Below are 20,356 nucleotides of genomic sequence, written 5' to 3' on the forward strand. Positions count from 1 at the left end.
TGAAAATACACCTCTCACTTCGAGGTTCGAGCTTATCATGAGTCTCGCGTCTCATGAAAGCCTCGCAACCCCAAATCTTAATGTGGTCTAGTTTGGGTACTTTACCAGTCCACATCTCATGAGGAGTTTTGGCAACTTTCTTTGTGGGAACTAGATTAAGGATATGGGCGGCAGTCTCTAAGGCATATCCCCAAAATGAGATTGGTAGCGAAGCTCGACTCATCATGGAACGAACCATATCCAACAAGGTTCTATTACGCCTCTCAGCTACACCATTCAACTGCGGTGTCCTGGGAGGTGTCAATTATGAGACAATCCCACATTCCCTAAGATAGTCGAGGAACTCTGAACTAAGATACTCACCACCTCGATTGGATCGAAGCATCTTAATGTTCCTGCCCAATTGATTCTCGACTTCCTGTTTAAACTCTTTAAACCTCTCAAAAGTCTCTGACTTATGCTTGATTAAGTAGACATATCCATATCTACTGTAATCATCAGTAAAAGTCAAATAATAACGATTAGCATCCCTTGTGGCATGTTTGAAGGGCCCACACACATCTGTGTGTATAAGATCCAACAAACCTTCACCCCTCTCACAAGAACCTGTGAAGGGTGACTTTGTCATTTTTCCAAGTAAGCATGATTCGCAACTATCATCTGACTTTAGGTCAAATGACTCCAATACTCCATCCTTTTGGAGTTGGCCTATGCGTTTCTTGCTTATATGTCCAAGACGACAATGCCATAATGATGCTTTATCCAAGTTATTATTATTAACAGAATCAATACACAATACATTATTTCCTAAGTAATCAACCACAGACACAGTTTCATACACGCCATCACAAGGTAATGCTTTAAAATAAAGAACATTATTAAAGAAAGCATTAATCGAACCAACTTCATTATCAAATGAAAAGGTGAAACCTTGTTTATACAATGCATGAAAGGAAATAATGTTTCTTGCCATTTCTGGCGAATAACAACACTTATTCAAATCTAAACTAAACCCACTACTTAGCAATAAAATATAAACTCCAATCTTGGTGACAGGTAAAGCTTTCCTATTCCCCATGATTAAGTTTATTCTTCCATGCTCCACATTCTCACTTCTTCTTAGTCCCTGCAAATTAGAACAGATATGAATACCACAACCGGTATCAAGGACCCAAGAGTTAGAATGGGGTGAGTTATTAGATAAGATAGTGTAAATACCTGCATGGTTGGGTTTAACTTTCCCATCCTTCACATATTGCTGGTATTTTGGGCAGTTCCGCTTCCAATGTGACTTTTCATGGCAATAGAAGCATTCAACCTCTTTTGGGTCAGAAGAAGGAGTGACGAAACCTTTCTTGGTTCCACTTGAAGAAGAGCCATCAATGGTCCTAGACTTGGTACCCTTCGAAGAGCTCTTCCTCTTCTTCCCTCTACCTTTCCCGATTGCCAAAACCGGGGCGGAGTTTGGAGGAGGAGTGTTAACAACCGACTCACCCTTAAGACCTGTTTCTGCGGTTTTGAGGAGTCCCGGAAGTTTGCTGAGTGTGACCTCTTCCTTATTCATGTGATATGTCATGCGGAATTGATCATAGCACGATGGTAAGGAGTGCAAAATGCTATCTATTGCAAGCTCCTCAGGGAAGTTCACATTAAGCTTCAGCAACCGATCCACATACCTTTGCATTTTCTGCATGTGGCTCTTGACGGATTCCCCGTCCTTCATCATGGTTGTTATGATAGAGCATATGATTTCATACCTCTCTTGTCGTGCACTTTGATGGTATCTTTCCATCAGATCTTGGTGCATTTCAAAAGGGTAGAAGTCCTCATAGGACTTTTGGAGTTCCGCTGTCATGGTGGCCAACATGATGCATGCCACTTTTGTAGCATCCCTTTCATGTGCCCGGAAGTCAGCGATCTCCTGGAGAGTTGCAGTGGTCTCATCAATCTCCTTAAGCTCATTGTCAAGGACATATTCTTTGTCCTCGTAGCGGGTAATCATCCTGATGTTTCTGATCCATTCATTGAAGTTGGATCCATCAAAAGTGACTTTCCCACACAAGTTCATAAGGGTAAAGGAGCCATTAGGATTAGAGCCAGAAGCAGCATTGTTTGAAGACATCTGAAAGAAGAGAACAAGATTAGTTTAGATATTAAGAGAGTCCTTAATAAAACACCCAAATGTAATATTAAGGCTAGGATCCAATCACAATATATTATAACTTAGAAGAGGTATGCCGTAATCCAAGCTATAACATATTTGAAAGGTAGGTGAATGACGATTCACCAATTTCCACCATGAAAAACGAAATATAAATATTAGGTTTTTCATTGGTTCTTAGAAATTCCTAGATTCTTTTGAGATTCAATGAACTTTTCAAAGGCATGTTTCAATCTCGAGTGTGCCCTCCAAGTTTTGTGACTGGGATACCGAGGATCACAAAACGAGGTGTAAAGTAACCATGCAAATCACTTGGTACCCTCAAGGTTTATCACTCAATCGATGTGCCGGTAAACCACACACGCTCCACCGATGCTATGGTAAACCTTAAGTCACCCTTTACCTACCTTGTTAAGTCCAAGTTAGTGTGCCGGTTAACCACACACGCTCCACCAACGACTTAAACAAAGTGTAAAGTGTAATTTCATGGATTAGCACCTTATTCACATTTTCCTAAAGTAACTAAGATTGGGAATTTAATAAAAGCATTTAGTTACTTTATAATATTCATCATACTTTTAATGAGAATTTATAAGTCCTTGTCTTACCCGTTCGGCTAACGACCCTCCACCGATCAAGGAAGCGGTGGGTGAGAGTGGACACCCATTAAGTTGCCATTTTATAGGCAACAACCTTATACCCCCCTTATAGACCGGCTTCGTGAATGAGGCGTACTAGCGGTAAGACGACTTGTTGTTATACATATATATATTAGTAACTTATAATATTATAAAGTATAAGGGTTGAATTTTAACTTTTAAAATTCTAAGGGTTGGAACTAAAGTTTTAATCAAGACTTTACATGTTCCAAAACTTGAGGGCAAGTTTTGTAAACTTCCAAAACTTTTCATTTCTTATAACTTATGAATTAATTGAGTAATAAAAATAAAGACTCTTCATTTTTATAACTCTTGTGTTCTTTTAATGGCTTTAATAAAAGTGAGACTTTTGGTTTTCCATAACTTGAGGACAAGTTATGGACTCCATTAAAACACATTATGATCATGAATTAAACTACCATGAAGGTTACAAACAATTCCTATGATCATCTAATCTTCATAAGTTCAAGAACATGAATATGAATACTTTCAAGAATCAAAAATTACACTTTAAAAAAAAACTTGTAATTTTAATAATTGCCATTGTAATGGATTAGCATAAACATTACACCATCTAAAACAAGCTTTAAAACATCAAAACAGTTTAGGGTAATGTTTCTAGTCCATTTCTAGCAACAAATGTGCAAACTTTCATACGAGCAGAAAACAGAAAAACGATTTTTTTTTCAAGCTGTTTGCACACAAAAAAAAAACAACAAACAAACCTAGGCTCTGATACCACTGATGGGTTTTGAGCATTCTAACACTTCCTAAGTGTACATGCAACCCTAATAACCTTGGATCTATGTTTGTCTAATAATCATGCAAAGTTGAATTCCAAGGTTATATTCCTATCTAGCATACATGGGGAACATTTTTAACTTGAATGAAAGATAGAATAACTTACCTTGTTGTTGATTATGATCCTTGAAACCTTGTGAGCCTAGCACCCCAAGTGTTATGCCTCAAATGCTTCACACAACACCAAATGCAAAGGAGTAAACTTTGAGAGAATCTTACACTTGCAAAATCGGCTCTAGCCCTCTTGTTTCTTAGTGTAGCCTATTTTGGTGGAGAATGGGTTTCTTATATAGTGTTGACACATCTAGGGTTACACCATGTAAACCCTAATGTGTCATGACTCTTCATTTCCATGACCCATGGGTTTGTAACTCCCATGGAGCATCCATGGAGCATCCTATGGGTGGAACCCAACTTGATAATTCATGGAGCCTCTTAGCCCACTATATAAGATATGGAAGATTTACATAATCTACCCATATATTTAATTAGTTATCTTTTGATCACTTAATTAATTCTAAATTAATTATTGATCAAACTAATTAAATAATATTATTAATATATTAGAACTTATAATATATTAATAAACCATAAGTGTTATTTCTCTCATTTTAGTTTATCCAATTGCATGGTGCCATGCAACCCAAATGGACCATGCCGGGTCGGGTCAAGTATATACCAGAAATAGTTATGGACTTAGACACCTTATCCAACATTAACTTGGAGGCCAAGAAAGAAGCTTAATTCCTGATTCATACTCATTTGAAATCTACTGACCATTAACTTAGCAAAGTCAGCAACCATTTAAGAATCGGTGGATCCGAAAATGATGTCGTCAACATAAATTTGGACCAGCATGAGATGCTTTCCATCTGACCTTCGGAACAGAGTAGGATCTAGAATTCCTATTTGAAAGCCTGAACGCTTGAGAAAATCAGTGAGGGTATCGTACCATGCACGAGGAGCTTGCTTAAGGCCACAGACAGCTTTCCGGAGTTTGTAGCAGTAGTTCGGATATGATAGATTAACAAAACCGGGAGGTTGTTAAAGATATACTTCAGTATCAAGTTCACCATTTAGAAATGCACTTTTGACATCCATTTGGTAAACTTTGAAGCCTTTATGAGCAGCATAAGCAAGAATGATTCCGATAGCTTCAAGACGTGCAACAGGAGCAAAGGTCTCATCGTAGTCAAGGCCTTCAATCTGTGTAAATCCTTTAGCTACCAATCTTGCTTTATTTCAAATGATAACTCCTGCATCATCTAATTTGTTGCGAAACACCCATCTAGTACCAACAATGGGATGGTTTTGAGGGGGAGGGACGAGAGACCAAACTTCATTTCTATCAAATTATGCCAGTTCTTCTTGCATGGCTGTAATCCAATCGCATGTTCAAGTGCTTCTTTGATGGATTTAGGTTCAACCATTGAGATAAATGTCGAGAAGTGACATTCATTTTGAACACTTGTGGCAGAGCGGGTTTGTACACTAGCGTTTGGGTTTCCTATAACTTGGTTTGGAGGATGATACTTGGTCCAAACATGTAACCTTGGAAGTTCTTGTGCAACAGATGATCCAATATCAATAATGGGGTTGTGTTGCTCCCCCTGAATAGTTTGAACGTGTGGATGATGCTCCCCTTGAACTTCTGAACCGGATAGGTTGATGTCATCTTCAGGTGGGAATTCAAAGAATTTTGCATCATCATCGATGTTTATAGGATTGGAATCGAATTCAGCAGCTGCATCTTGAAATCCATCCACATTTGATTCAAGGGAAGAGTGGCCATTCTCCCCCTCAACCTGAGAAGGTTGAAATGGTTCGGAATCAAATAGAGGAAGACTTGGTGTTGGACCGGACATGTTTTGGGAGACCGGAGCTTCAGACATAGTTGGTCTTGTTCGAGATTCCGAATCAAGAGCCGTTTCGGAGGGTCCGAATAAGGTCTCGAACTCAACTTCAAAGATTGTTTGCTGGTTCGGACATCCTGGTGCTGGAGCATCGGACTCCATGATGTGAGTTGTAACGTGGGTTGGGCCAGAATTCCGAACGAAATTGTCATCAAAGGTAACATCGAAGCTTTCTTCCAGCACACGAGTTCTCCGATTAAGAACTCGATAAGCCTTTGATTTAGAAGAGTATCCAAGGAAGATGGCTTCATCATCTTTGGGTTGGAACTTGGTAAGTTGATCACAGTTGTTCTTGATTAAGCATCTGCATCCAAAAACATGAAGAAACGAGATAGTTGGCTTCTGACCGTTCATGGCTTCATACAACGTTTTGTTGAGGCGTCGATTGATGATACTTCTATTCTGAGTAAAGCATGCAGTAAAAACAGCTTCAACCCAAAGATAAAGTGGAAGATTTGCAAAATTGAGCATGGATCGAGCACCTTTAACAAGTGTTCTGTTTCGTCATTCGAATACACCGTTTTGTTGAGGAGTGTATGGAGCAGAAAAATTATGGTCGATGCCCTTCTCGGTAAGGAAGTTTTCAATGGTGGAGTTGGTGAATTCCGAACCATTGTCACTTCGGATTCTCCTTACAGGGAGTTTGATAAGAAATTCAATTCCTTTGGTAAAGTTGATGAGCTCTGAGGTTGTTTCTGATTTCAGCCTTAGGAAGAAGACCCAAGTGAACCTAGTAAAGTCATCCACAATCACAAGAATGTACTTTTTGTGATGCAAACTTTCTACTGTTGATGGTCCACACAGATCAATGTGAAGAAGTTCTAATTGTTCCGAGATTGATTTTCAATGATAACGGGATGACCCTTCTTTGATTGCTTTCCACACTTACATGAAGCACGTAAATGATCATTTTCGAACTTGAGGAGTGGCAAACCTCTAACCATTTCACCCAAAACAAGATCATTCATATATCTATATTTCAAGTGAGCAAGCCTCATATGCCATAACCAATTGATGTCAGGAACAGCTTTTGAGAGTAAGCAGAGTTGGGGCTTGCTAATGATCATGTTGATATCAAGAGGATACATGTTCTTGTTACGATTTGACATGATCAACCATTCCTTTCGATCTTCGAACATAACGTAGTTGTGTTTCTTGTAGAATTCAACTCGATGATTTGCATTAGTGAGTTGAGCCACACTTATTAAATTATGCTTCAAGTCAGCTACATATTCCACGTTTGAAATGGAGAAATTGCCATTGGTAAGGATGCCATAACCTCGGATCTGAGAGTTGAAATTGTTGCCATACGTCACATAGTCAGCATTTGGTGCAAGTTTGAGATCTCGCAAAAAGTCCTTCTACCCTGTCATGTACATGGAGCAAGCACTATCAATATACCATATTGTATCTTGCTCCGTAGCACAGAGTGCCTGCAAAATTAGTGAGTGGTGGAATTTTTAGGCTCCGAGTTAGGTTTTGGGACAAAGGCACGAGTATTGGGCTTCGGTAGTGACTTTTGAGCAACTGATGGTTTGGAAGGTTTGTTCCGAGATTCCTTAGGAAACAAACAGAAGGTCATAGTTCTTTCATCTATCCAATAGTCATACTCAATGACATGAGAGTTCGAAACAACTTTCTTCGGACATTTAACTTCTAGAGTAGTAGGAACTACTTTGTCTACCGGAGTTGTTGTTTCATCAGTGCGAGTTTTGACTTTCCAAACAAGATTTTGTTTTGAAGATTTTAAAGAAATTGTTTCCTTAACACTTTTTGTGTTGGTTGATGGCACACTTGATTTTTAAAGTTGAGGTTTGAAAATTTTGCCATCGGTTTTTGCAATGAAAACAGATGAAACAGTCCGAGGAGAGGTGTTTCGAACTGATGTGGTGCTTACACCTGACTTTTTAGGAGTGGGACTGACCACTTTCTTTTGGTCTACAAGACTAGGAGGATGGGAAGGTTTTTGGAGGATCTTAGTGGGTGTAAAGGTGTTTTGACTATGGGTTGATGAATGAGAGTTCTGAGGTACACTCTTTTTGGAGTTCTCAAGGAATCTGGAATTTTGTCTAGTCTTAACTTCCTTTTTGTGAGCATTCCAAGTTTCCACTTTTGGATCTACAATATCTTTCCTATTCAACATTGGCTTTCTTTTGGAATGAGATGAAGATTTTGAAGTTTGGCCTACTGAGGGATTGTTGAACACAGGCTTAATGGGAACTAGATTTGTTTTTGAAATCACTTGAGGTTCAGAATCACATGAGATTGACTCATCAACATCACTATCTAAAGATGCCGAAACACATTCTGAAGGTTCATTTGCTTCAAGAATGTCTATGGCATGGTGCATGGCATCAATCTTAACATTAAGACGTTTGTTATCAGAAATTAAAACATTTCTTTCCGAATAAGTTATTTCACATTTTTCTTTAAGAAGGATACATTCATCTTTTGACATTACAAGCTCATGTTCTAAAGACTCTATTTTTAACTTCTTATCCTCAAAACGTAACCTAAGACGACTCAATTTACTGTCCTTCTTCTCACTGGCTTCTATGGATGACTCATAGGCTTTGTAAATGATGTTCATATCTGATTGGATCTGGGTTAGATATGGTTCAGAAAAAGACAAATCAAAATTATTATTAGTAATCATAGATTTTACCTATTGAACGATGCTTCGGCCGGGTGGATCGTTGGTAGCCATGTAGCAGTAGTTTGGCTCATCATCTTCATCATCTCTTTCGGACCCAGAAGACCAGTAGCCTTCATCACTTTCAATTTCTAGTCGAGCCATAAGACACATGTTTCTTCCAGTTGTTACGTCATCATCATCTCCAAACGACCAATACCCTTCCACATCCCTTGACACAGTTGTAACAAAAGCTTTTTCACATTCAGCCAATTCCTGAGCTCGGCGTGCACAGTAAGCAGAGTCCTTGATCTTCCGTTTTTGTGGGACTTCAACCAAGCAATCTTTAGCAAAGTGATTTGCATGTCCACATATCTGACATACAATCTTGGGTTTTTCAGACTTTGGAAGCTGTGGAGGTTCCGAGGTGTGATTAGGAGTGGGAAGATTAGGTTTGTAGGCTGGAGGGTTTTCAGAGGGTTTGTTGAATGGTTGATGATTATTTTGGTGAGGAGCTTGAAAACGATTGTTTTGGTGAGAATTTTGGAGTTGATTGTTGTAAGGCTTGTTGAAAGGACGGTTGTATTTCATGAATAGAAGAGCAAACTCTTGTTGAAAACGTAGTTCAGAATCCATTTCATCAGGATTCAAAGTTTCCATAGGCTGATAATTAGAATTTGTAAGAACCGGAACGGTTGGAGGTGAGGTTTGAACATGAGGAATGTATGGAACAACAGCGGTGAGAGGGTCCGAAATGGTTGGGTTTGAGGTTTGTGGATCATAGGAACTGACTAAGGCAAGAGGACCTCCCGTGAGTTCGCGTACAGTTTGAGCAACATTTGAATCATGACCTTAAATTTCATCAAAAGGTTGATAGAGTTTGAGATTTTTCAGAGATCCATTGCTCTGAAGACATGATTTCACGTTTCCCCATCCCTTTCCAAGACTATTGATGAACTCAAGATTGTACTCAAGTGGAGTTCGGACTATCCCATGAGCTGTCATGTTATTGACAACAATTCGGTATCTGTTTGAGGCCGAGGCAATAGATTCACCAGGTGTGTAGTGAAAGTGTCGAATTCATTGACAACCAAAGTCAAACGCTTATCCTTCATGTACTCTGACCCTTCAAATAAGTCTTGAAGTGTGTCCCAAATCTCTTTTACGGACTTGCACAGTTTGATGTGCTCAAAGAGAGATGGTGGAACACCAAACACCATTTCTGAAAAGGCAACTTGATCAACATGCAACTTTTTGAGATCATCAGTAGTGAGAGGTGCTTGTCGTTGTTGATCCTGTCCCAAGAGAGTTGCAGCAGCATCTCTAACCACGGTTCGAACTGGAACATGTGGACCTTCTTTAATGGATCTCCAGATAGATTCACCTTTCTCTTTTCCAAGTAAAAATCTTTCCATTCTAAATTTCCAGTGATCATATTCTTCCACAACTAGTAGTGGGGCACGTGTAGGGCAACCCACCGCATTGAATACATTTGTTGAGTATTAGAAGAAGCCATTGAAGTTAAGATATCTTGACAAAAGTGGTATATATAAGAACTTTTATCCTGAACACAGAAATGATCAAAATACCAAGGTAATCTCGAATCAACTATAATCTGATCTTATGGATTCAAAGGAAAACCACTCAAGCTCTGATACCAATTGTGAGAACAAGAAGATCTGATGCGAAGGGACAAGGTTTGAGAACTCAAACCTTGAGTTAATTCTTAAGATCAATGTCAGCTACTAAGGAATGTTCTACTAAAGTCTGGCAAGACCAGTCAAGTCTGAGTTAATGCATTCAACAAAGTATTCAAGATATTAATGAAGAGTGAAGATAATGATCAATGTAAAGAAAATAAATGAGGAACAAGAAGAATGTTTGAAAGAATAACTTGAATGGTGAAGTAAACTAGAATATTTCTATATTTGTTTGAACAATCCGTCACTTGATTTATCATAGAAAGCTCCTTTAAATATGAGAACATAATACATCGTACAAACCAATTACATTCATAGGATCGGACAATAGAGTTACTTCTGACACTCTGATTATCCAAGTTTGACAAAAGAGATTTAGTCCTATGATATGTTAAATCAAGCTATGTGACCAATACAATTAATATAAACGGAAAAAGGTACATTCAGACAACATCAACTCCGGAACATAGACTTTGTTCTGGAAACCATCTTCACTCCGAAAAACTGATTGACTCCGGAACAGCTTCTGACTTTGGAAACACCATTTGACTTCCGAAACATGCTTACCATGGAACATACAAGGATAGTGATTGCTAGAGGTCCACTTTCAGGTTCCAACAGAAGATGAACCGAGGAGGGATTTATTTACTAGAAGGTACTACGGTTATCAGAACGATGGCTATCTCCCAATTATTGAATGAAAGTGATTATAGGATAGAGTTGTGGCATCGGAGGTTAGGGAACATGAGTGAGAAGGGCATGTTAATTTTAAGTAAACAAGGGATTTTTGGTGGAGAGGTTGATGGAAAGATAAAGTTTAGTGAAGCTTGCGTCAAAGGAAAGCATAAAAAGTAAGTTTGGTACCGGTCAACACACAGGTAAGGAAATCCTAGAATATTTTCAATTAGATCTGTGGAGCCATGCACTAGTGAAGTCTCAAGGAGGATGCTGATACTTTGTGACGTCCATTTATGACTATTCAAGGAAGGTTTGTTTGTAATTTCTAAAGACTAAAGATGAGATGTTTGGGATGTTCAAGGAGTGGAAAACCATGGTTGAGAAAAGGACTGGAAAATATGTCAAGACTCTAAGGAATGAAAATAGGTTGGAGTTCTGCAATGCTGCATTTGATATTTTTTTCAAGGCAGAAAGTATAGTGAGGCTCCACACTATACGACACATACCACATCAAAGTGGAGTGGCAGAACAGATGAACCAAACACTCATGCAATGTTCAAGGTGCATGGGGATATTTGCTAACTTATCTAAGCAATTCTAGGCGGAAGCAGTGAACACTGCTTGATATCTAGTGAACATATCACCATTAACTGCTATAGACTTGACGACTCTGTAGTAGTTTGATTTATCGAGTAATGAAACGAGATCACAATGATAAGCAATAAGAACACCGAGAATAAATAAGATCTGGTTTCAGCTCAATTATACTTTCAAGATACAAAGAGAGTTTAGACAAAATCGTGGAAAAGTTCTATCTTGTCTAAGTATCCATTCCTATTTATAGGAAATAAAAAGTATTCAAAAAATACAAAGGACTGATCAATACAGTTTCAAAACTAATTATGCCTTTGTAAATAACATTACATTACATCAAGATTATTCAGATACTGTTGACACCTTGCAACTAACTTTGACTCTTATAATCTCCCCCTTTGTAAGCAGTGTCGAAATCAAGTTATCAAAACTTGAGCAGCCATATGTAATATCCTTCGAATCTCTGCATACCAGTTCATGACCTTCTTTAACTCTTCCTTATCCCCTTCATTTTTCTTCTTACAACTGTTCATACGCACAATTAAGTTTGTATAATGAGCAGTTGTGTATCTTTCAATGTACCTTGATTTGAATAAGAACTTCATTTGTTTTCCGCTCTTGCTATTTCCCACGAAAACAACTCCAAAAGGCTTCAAGCATATTTCACCATCAACATGCATCATCAAAAAAGTTTGACTCTTTAATACTGAATGGGGAATTGAGATTTCCTTTCCCATTGACAATGCTAATTCAACATCCTTCAATGCTAGACAATCATATTAATTGTCTATGAAAAGCTTGATATGGCCCAATCCCAGATGTAATACTTCTTTACTTGTTCCCTGAAGTATTGAAGCATCCATGTCTTTGAGTATGTTTGCAACTTGAATCGGATCATTCAAGTTCATCAGAGGAAAATCGGCAATTGAGAAGTCAAGAGCAACATTGTTTGCCCTCACAACATGGTATCGCAAATTTTGCAACATATTCTCGAACAAAAAATCCTTTGTTATACTGATCACTCTAACAATCTTCACAAGTGATTATACCTCCTCCTGATCCTTTCCCAACACAGCATGAAATTTCAGCTTCATATAGATAAAATCATCTTTATCCTTGAATTGATCAACAATCTTGTATTGAGCAGTGAGAAACATCATTTCACTGATTTGAAAATCAAGTTGATTCATATCAGAGTTCTTGATAGCATAACTTTTCCTTGGATTCTTCTCGAACTCATACATCTCATTGTAAGCCACTCTAGCTTCAATATTCTCATAATTGTGTAACTTCTTTGGATCACCTTTGTCCATTGTAGGAGGATCATTTTTATGAAGCATCAAGATACTTTGAATTTGACGTTGCTTTTCCATTTCTACTTCAATTTCAGCTTTTCTTTCTTCTTTTTATTTTTCTACAATAAGCCCTTTTCCTTTCCCTTTTTCTGTTTCATTTTGTTTGGGTTTCGAAGAACTTCCTTCATCAGTAGACCCAATTACAATGCCTTTAACAATTGGCCTTGTAGTAACTGTAGTTTCCATCACCGGTTTAGCCTTCGAAAATGTTGGTTTTGTTGTAGGAACTTGAGTTTTGAAAACTTTTCCAACAACCTTTGTTTCTTCATTCATTTTCCCAGAAGCACCTTCTCGTTTACCAACACCTTTCTTTTCACCCCCTTGCACCCCTGTGGTAACAGGCGGGGCATTCGTTGGTAAGAGATTGATAGCCTGAGACAATGGGACCAACTCTTTTTGAATTGCTGTTTCAAATGAACGAAACTTTTGAGTTAAAAACTTAGGAGTTAAGAGAGATGAAGACCCAGACTTCGAAATCAACTCTTTTAACTCAAGAAGTATAGTATCAATCTTCCTAAAACTAGTAATATCACTAGTTGCTTTTTCATCAAACTTGGGAAGAAGAGATTGATACCATTCCACTACTTTCGTCACAGCCCCTGCAACAATGTCTACTTTCGAAAGTAGAGAAGAATAATTTGTATTCAACTCATTTATCTCCTTGGCCACATCAACCTTCAACTCTTCAAGTTTTCTATTAACATATTCTCTTATAGTCTTCACATCTTTAACAAACATAACATGTCATTCTTTCGCAACCAAATTCAATTCCTTGAGTGCATTATTGAATGTATCAGATTGAGCTTTGACACGAAGTTCATTATTTTTATCCATAACATCCAGCTTGTGTCGAAGTCGAAGCTCCTGAGCATTCAGCATAACATCGACTTCAATTCTAGATACATAATGTTTGCTTCCTGCATATTCTTGGGAGTGTAGAAAGGATTTAAGTTTTCTATTTAGGATCTTGAGCTGTTTCCCCGACATAAGCTTATGATCCGGGATATCTTCTTCTTCAGGATAAAATTCGAGATCAGCAAAGGATCCTCCAAATCCTCCATCATCAGTTTCATCATCATTTACAGGTGTGGGTGGGTCAGTTGATTGAGATGAAAAGAGAGAAGTGATAGGTTGATTGAGGACTTGATCAAAAGTTGGTAAATGTGTGGTTGTAGAAACATTGGTGACAAACGGTGGTAAAGAAGTATTGGTAGTGATGATTTGGGTTTCGAAAATACCTTGAGTAGACACTGGATTTTCATTCTTTGAGACTCCTTCACCCATGTTGTCATTTACATCTGTATTAGATACGTGTGTAAGAATGCCTGAGGTTCGAACCTCCCCATTAAATGGCTTCATTAACGAAACCTCGGGTGATATGACTGAAGTCTGCGGAGGAGTCGATTCTTTTGTGAAATCACCATGAAAAGTAAATGTGTCCACTGTCGAAGTGTTCACAGAACTACTTTTAACATTACCAATTGGTGAATCAGGAACAACTTCGTCTTCTTCATCTTCCTGAATGATCAATTTTCTCTTCTTCGTCTTCTTCGAAATATGCATGGCAACATCCTCAACCCTTCGCTTCTTTGAGGATGGAGAAACTGGTACAGGAACTTCACGAAGAACAACTCCTTTCCGAGTTACATGTGGTTTTCGAATCATTGAGGGTGAAAAACTTGATGACCTTTCAGGAGATTTTCTTGACCGATGAGCCATCTTTTTAAGACGCTTCAACACATCAGATTTCGTAGGAAGAATTTGCATTGTAGGATCAATTTTATCAGTCTCCTTAGGCTTTGCGGACTTCTTCGAAACCTGTGCTCCCTCTCCAACCTTTTTCTTTGGAGACTTAGACACATTTTTCTCCTAAATTGGTTTCGAAGGACTAGATTCATCAATCTTCTTGGACTTTCATGATTTCTTGGAAGAACCTACTTCAGTAGGTTGAAGTAAAATACCAGTTACATCATTAGGGTTAAAGGTTTGTAACTATGCTAGCAACACTGGATTCAATGGATCAACCTTCTTGAGCATTCCATCTGGAATTCGAGCAACTGAAGGAAACACCTCGACATCATCTTCAATGACTTTTGGGTAATGATACTTCATGAACTCCGCCCTTGGTTCATCAGCAGGAACCTGAATACCTTCCTTGTCATATGCATATTGAAGAATCAAACTCCAATATCTAGGACACGAAACCCCTTACACATCATTTGTATTCTCCACACTTTTCAAGAATTCTTTCCACATCTGAGTAGCATAATCCACTGCTAGGTCATAATAAATCCCAGCCACCATAGCATATACCTCCAGTATTCCTTTATCCAAACCAACACTTCGACCAGTGAGACATCGAAGATAAATTCCAAACAGAAAATTCCAGATACAAGGAAGTCTTGATTTCTTGAACTCACTAATCTTGGTAAGAGTAGGTTGATAACCCATCTCATTGAACATGTGTACAATCTGTTTAGTAGTGACCTTAAAGAAAGGTGGAGAATTAGGGATTTCAAGAATCTTAGCAAAAAGCTTCTTGATCAGACGAACCTTCTTGTCATTGATCAGATTGAATGTAACTATGTCCATTGTTTTGCTGTAAGAAGCAGTGGAACCAACCATGGACAACCAAGACATCGGAACTGTAAACGAACTAAACATTTTCGTTGATAAAACTGAATGTTGCAGAGCAATAATCAACATCTTGAGTTCTTCTGGATAAACAGTGATATCGCCATCAACTTGATAGTTCGTACTTTGAATCTTCATAATGGGTTGAGAAGATACATCCACAATGGTGTTAGACTAAAGAGCAGCCATTGCTAGGGTTTGTTTGAAAGCTTTGAAGAACAGAGAGAAAAGGGGCATTGATCGTCTCTGAGTAAGTTTGGAAATTGTAAATTTGGAATGAATACCCAAATATCCCTTTTATATGTATCCCTAATTTGAATCTCAAACGGTTACCATTGATGATCGTGACACGTGGCCCTTGAAAGTTGCACCACTAGCTGTCATACACGCCATGTCAGAAAAAGTGTTTGGCACGATATCCGATAAACGCGCACAGTTACCAAACCGTCACATCAAAATTATTTTTGTGATTATCAGAAAAAGTTGCAACAGATGAATCGGCTTGGATTATTAGATGCACAAGCCTTATATGCACATGATGATGAACCATGAATCAGCGAATCATATAGCTGATTTTAATAAACTTTTAGGCTCTTTGTTTTAAGATATTGGATCGAAAACAAGTTTGGGCTCAGTATTTGGGTATGAAAAGTAATTGATTTCCATTTCGGGCTCAAGATATGAATACGATAAGAGTTGCAAACAATTTGTTCACAAATTTGATTTAATGATCAATTAACAATAATGGATAGTTTTTGGGCCAACACTCGATTTAAATGAACATTAACAATTTTGAGAATTGAATCGAACAAATGAATATGAGATTGGATCGGGCTTTGATCAACAAAAAAAATTATTGGAACATAACAAGTGGGTTTTTCAAAAAATTTTTGATCCAATGAGTCAAAATGATCAAAAATTCAAGAACGCAATGCACGAATCAAAGAGATTTAGAGAGATCATAGAGAGACTCACCATAAATGCTCCAATTGTGATGATTGTTGCCAAATTGAGAATCGTTTCTTCACAAAATCATGTTGATCTTCGAAGACCCGCTCTGATACCAATTGATGTGAATTATGAACATTGGTTTGGCATGCGGAATTAAAGAACACACAAAGAACACGGTGATTTCGGTGTTTATGAGATGCATTCGATTAAGAAAGGTGTTACAAAAAGGATCTAGATCTAAATCTACATAATTAACATACACTAACACTCTCAATGTTACATCTCTCAATGTTACATCTCTCAAACACACCTCTACAAGTGGTATGAACCCACCTTATATAGAGGTGTTTACATGTCTCTCTCTCTCTCTCTCTCTCTCTCTCTCTCTCTCGCTCTCCCTCTATCTCTATCTTTATCTCTCATGTCACAAGGCTAATTTACCACATGCAAGTGGGTCTAAAAAAGTCAAGCCATTTACAATGTCATACATGGATAACTTTGTACCCAACAGATTCCTCAAGAGGTATGATCTGGGAAACCCTCTGAATTTTCTAGCTTACATATATTTGTATGCCCCACGTATGCGCATGTGAATGATGGCAAGCTTAAGCCAAGGGAAATGAAGTGCATATCTCTAGGATATAAAATAGGAGTAAAAGGTTATTGATTGTGGTCTATAGAAGAAGGAAGAACTCCTAAATTTATCATGAGCAGGGAACAAAGATCAGGGTGCTAACCAGAATGTAGAGTTTTCATCTCAAACTCCAGACCCAGTTATGATAAGTGATGAAGAGTAAGGAAGAAATGAACAATCTGGACAAGATAAAATCCAAGAGCAACCCATGGGATCTTCGTATAGTGGTGCTGATGTCGGGAAGGAGGACATCAAAGAGGGTTATTCGGAAACCTGATAGATATGTGGGATGTGTCAATTCTAGTGATCTTGACTCCATTGCTTTTGCTTTGGCAACTGGAGAAGACATTGACACTAAGGGGCCTCAATGTAAAGAGGTCATTGAGAGTAAAAAAACAACTAATTGGTTGATGGCCATGAATGAAAAAAAATTCAATCTTTAGAGAAGAATGAAACATTGGATATAGTTCCATTACCAAAGGGAGCAAAACCAGTGGAATGCAAATGGATCTTTAAGAAGAAGGAAGGGATATCAGGATTTAAACCAATTAGGTTCAAGGCAACTTTGGTGGAAAAAAAGTTTTCTTAGAAATAAGGAATTGATTATCACGAGGTGTTCTCACCGGTTGTGAAGCACAAAACAATTTAGGTTCTTTTGGACATGGTGAGTGCATTTGATCTGGATCTTGAACAGCTTGATGTGAAAACTGCATTTCTTCATGGGAATTTAGAAGAGAAAATTTACGTGTCACAACTAGAGGGGTTCATTGATTCTAAGAAAGATCATGTATGTTTTCTGAAGAAGTGTTTGTATGGTTTGAAGCAATCTCTAAGGCAACGGTGCAATAGATTTGATTCATTCATGATATCACATGGCTACATTCGGAACCAGTTTAACAATTATGTTTACTCAAAGGAATTATCACCAGATTCCTACATATATTTGTTGCTATATGTTGATGACATGATCATCGCAGCCAAGGACATTCCTGGAATAAATGACTTCAAGGCGACCCTCAAAAATGAGTTTGAAATGAAGGATTTGGGAGCAACAAAGAAGATACTTGGAATGGAGGTTTAATGGGATGGAAGAGCATGGAGGTTGTGTATTTCTCAAAAAAAAAAAAGTACATTAAGAAAGTTATATAGTATTTCAATTATGATCTGTCCAAACTAATTGGAACTCGTTTGGTAGCTCATTTTAAACTTGGTCGAGATACTACACCCACAACTAATAAAGAAAGGAAGCACATGAACATGGTTCCATACTCTAGTGTTGGAAGTCTTATGTATGCAATGGTCTGTACCATACCTGATTTGGCTCATTTAGTTAGTGTAGTAAGAAGATTTATGGGCAATCCAAGGAAGGCTCATTGGGAAGCAGTCAAGTGGATCTTGCAATACTTGAAGGGAATGATGGATGTTAGCTTCGTGTATGGAACTAATACGAAAAGTGAGTTGGTTGGATATGCGGACTCTGATCATGGTGGTGATTTATTGAAGTGTAGGTCACAGACGTGTTATATTTTCACTTTGTTCGGATGTGACATCAATTGGAAGCCAACATTACAAGATACCATTACTTTTTCTACAGTTGAATCTATGTACATGTCTATTACAGAAGGAATAAAGGAAGAAACATGGTTACACGGGCTTATTCGAAGTCTTTTTTCTGAAGGTGGATAAGCCTGTATTATACTGTGACAGTCAGAGTGCGTTGAATCTTGCAAAGAATCCTATATATATCATGAGAAGACGAAGCACATTGATGTCAGATTGAATTTCGTTCGTGACATTCTGGAAACATGCATGTTCTCAATACTAAAGATTGATACACAAGTGAATCTAACATATATATTGAAAAAGTCATTGCCTACGGAGAAGTTCAAGCTTTGGTTGGACTTAGTTGATGTTCACAAGAGTCATGTTTTGTGTTAGTTTAAAAGTTATGCTAGTTACATGAAAAAGTTTGATGTGAATTATCTTTGTTCGTATGAGTTGTTTAGATTAATAGAAAAAAATTAATTGATTATGTGTCTTTAATCCATTTTAATCTAAGAGTTGATTCTAAAATGTGTTTGTGTAACTTGTCCTCAAGTTACATGAAAGGTCACATTTAAGTTTCTTAAAACTCATAAAATTGGCAAAGGTTACAAAATGAAGAGTCTTGTCCTCATTAAATGGTTTTATGACTCCATAACTTGTCCTCAAGTTATGGAGGTTCAAGAGTCACTTCATTAAATAATAAAAATGTGTAACCTTAATTAGTTCCATAAGTTACAAAAGAAGAAGAGTTACATTCTTTAATAGTTTAAAGTCTTCCATAACTTGTCCTCAAGTTATGGAACTTGAAGAGTTTTAATTAAAACTACTTTAAACACATAAGTTATGGAATTAAATGGTTTTGAATATTTTCAAAACTTGCCCTCAAGTTTTGGAATTTGTAAAGTTTCCCCCCATGAATACTTTAGTTCCAAGTTAAACCCTTAGAATTTTAATAGTTTAAAATTCAACCCTTATACTATTATAATATTATAGGTTTAATATTTATATATATGTATAAGAGTAAAAGTCAGTCTTACCGTTAGTAGGCCACATTTACGAAGCCGGTCTATAAGGGGGGGGGGGGGGGTATAAGGTTACTGCCTATAAAATGGCAGTTTAATGGGTGTCCACTCTCACCCACCGCTTCCTTGACTGGTGGAGGGTCGTTAGCCGAACGGGTTTGACAGGACTATAATTCTCCCTTCATTAAAAGTATTAATGATAAATACTAAGTAACTAAACAATTATAAATTCCCAATCTTAGTTACTTAGGAAAATGTGAATTTGGTGCTAACCCATGAAATTCACACTTTGTACCTTACCAAGTCGTTGGTGGAGCGTGTGTGGTTAACCGGCACACTAACTTGGACTAGTAAGGATGGCAAAGGGTGACTTAATGTTTATCATAGATCGATGGAGCGTGTGTGGTTAACCGGCACATTGATTAGGTGATAATATTAAGGGTACCAAGTGAATTTGCATGGTTATTCACACCTTGTTTTGTGATCCTCGGCATCCCAGTCACAAAATTTGAGAGGGCACAATCGAGATTGAAACATGCCATTGAAAAGTTCAATGAATCTCAAAAGATCTAGGAGTTTCAAATCCAATTAAATCCTAATAAATTATTTCGTTTTTCATGGTGGAAATTGGTGAATCGTCATCCGCCTACCTTCAAATATCTTATAGCTTGGATTACGGCATCCCTCTTCCAAGTTATAAAATATTGTGTTGAGTCCTAGCCTTAATATTTCATATTGGGTGTTATATTAAGGACTTAAATCAACTAACTTGAATATCTCCCATTGTAGATGTCTGGTTCAGACAACTATGATCTTCCCAAATCATCCTTCACCCCCTCTAATTATTCTCCCTAACCCACAAGTTCAAGGTCACTCAAGCCCTATTGGCAAGCAAGGTCTATGTGTGATCACATCTTGGAGATGAAGTCACGTATTGACAAGCCGGGAGAGTTGGGTGTCAAAATCTTGAGAAAGTTGGATGTTTAATCACTTTCTAAGTCACATAGTGAGTTCCTTTGGGACTACTATGTGACAGACCATGACTTGACCCTAAATGATCTTACCTATTTGATTGGT

The 20,356-nt window shown here is 37.8% G+C and overlaps 1 pseudogene; it reads left to right on the top strand.

Moving 5' to 3' along the window:
* Nucleotides 1-17,969: 17,969 nt before the first annotated feature.
* On the top strand, nucleotides 17,970-18,398 carry LOC145126772 (secreted RxLR effector protein 161 pseudogene; annotated as a pseudogene).
* Nucleotides 18,399-20,356: the final 1,958 nt, after the last annotated feature.

The sequence above is a fragment of the Lactuca virosa genome, chromosome 7 (genome assembly GCF_052849685.1).
Source record: "Lactuca virosa cultivar CGN04683 chromosome 7, Lactuca_virosa_CGN04683_v6, whole genome shotgun sequence".
NCBI lineage: Eukaryota > Viridiplantae > Streptophyta > Magnoliopsida > Asterales > Asteraceae > Lactuca > Lactuca virosa.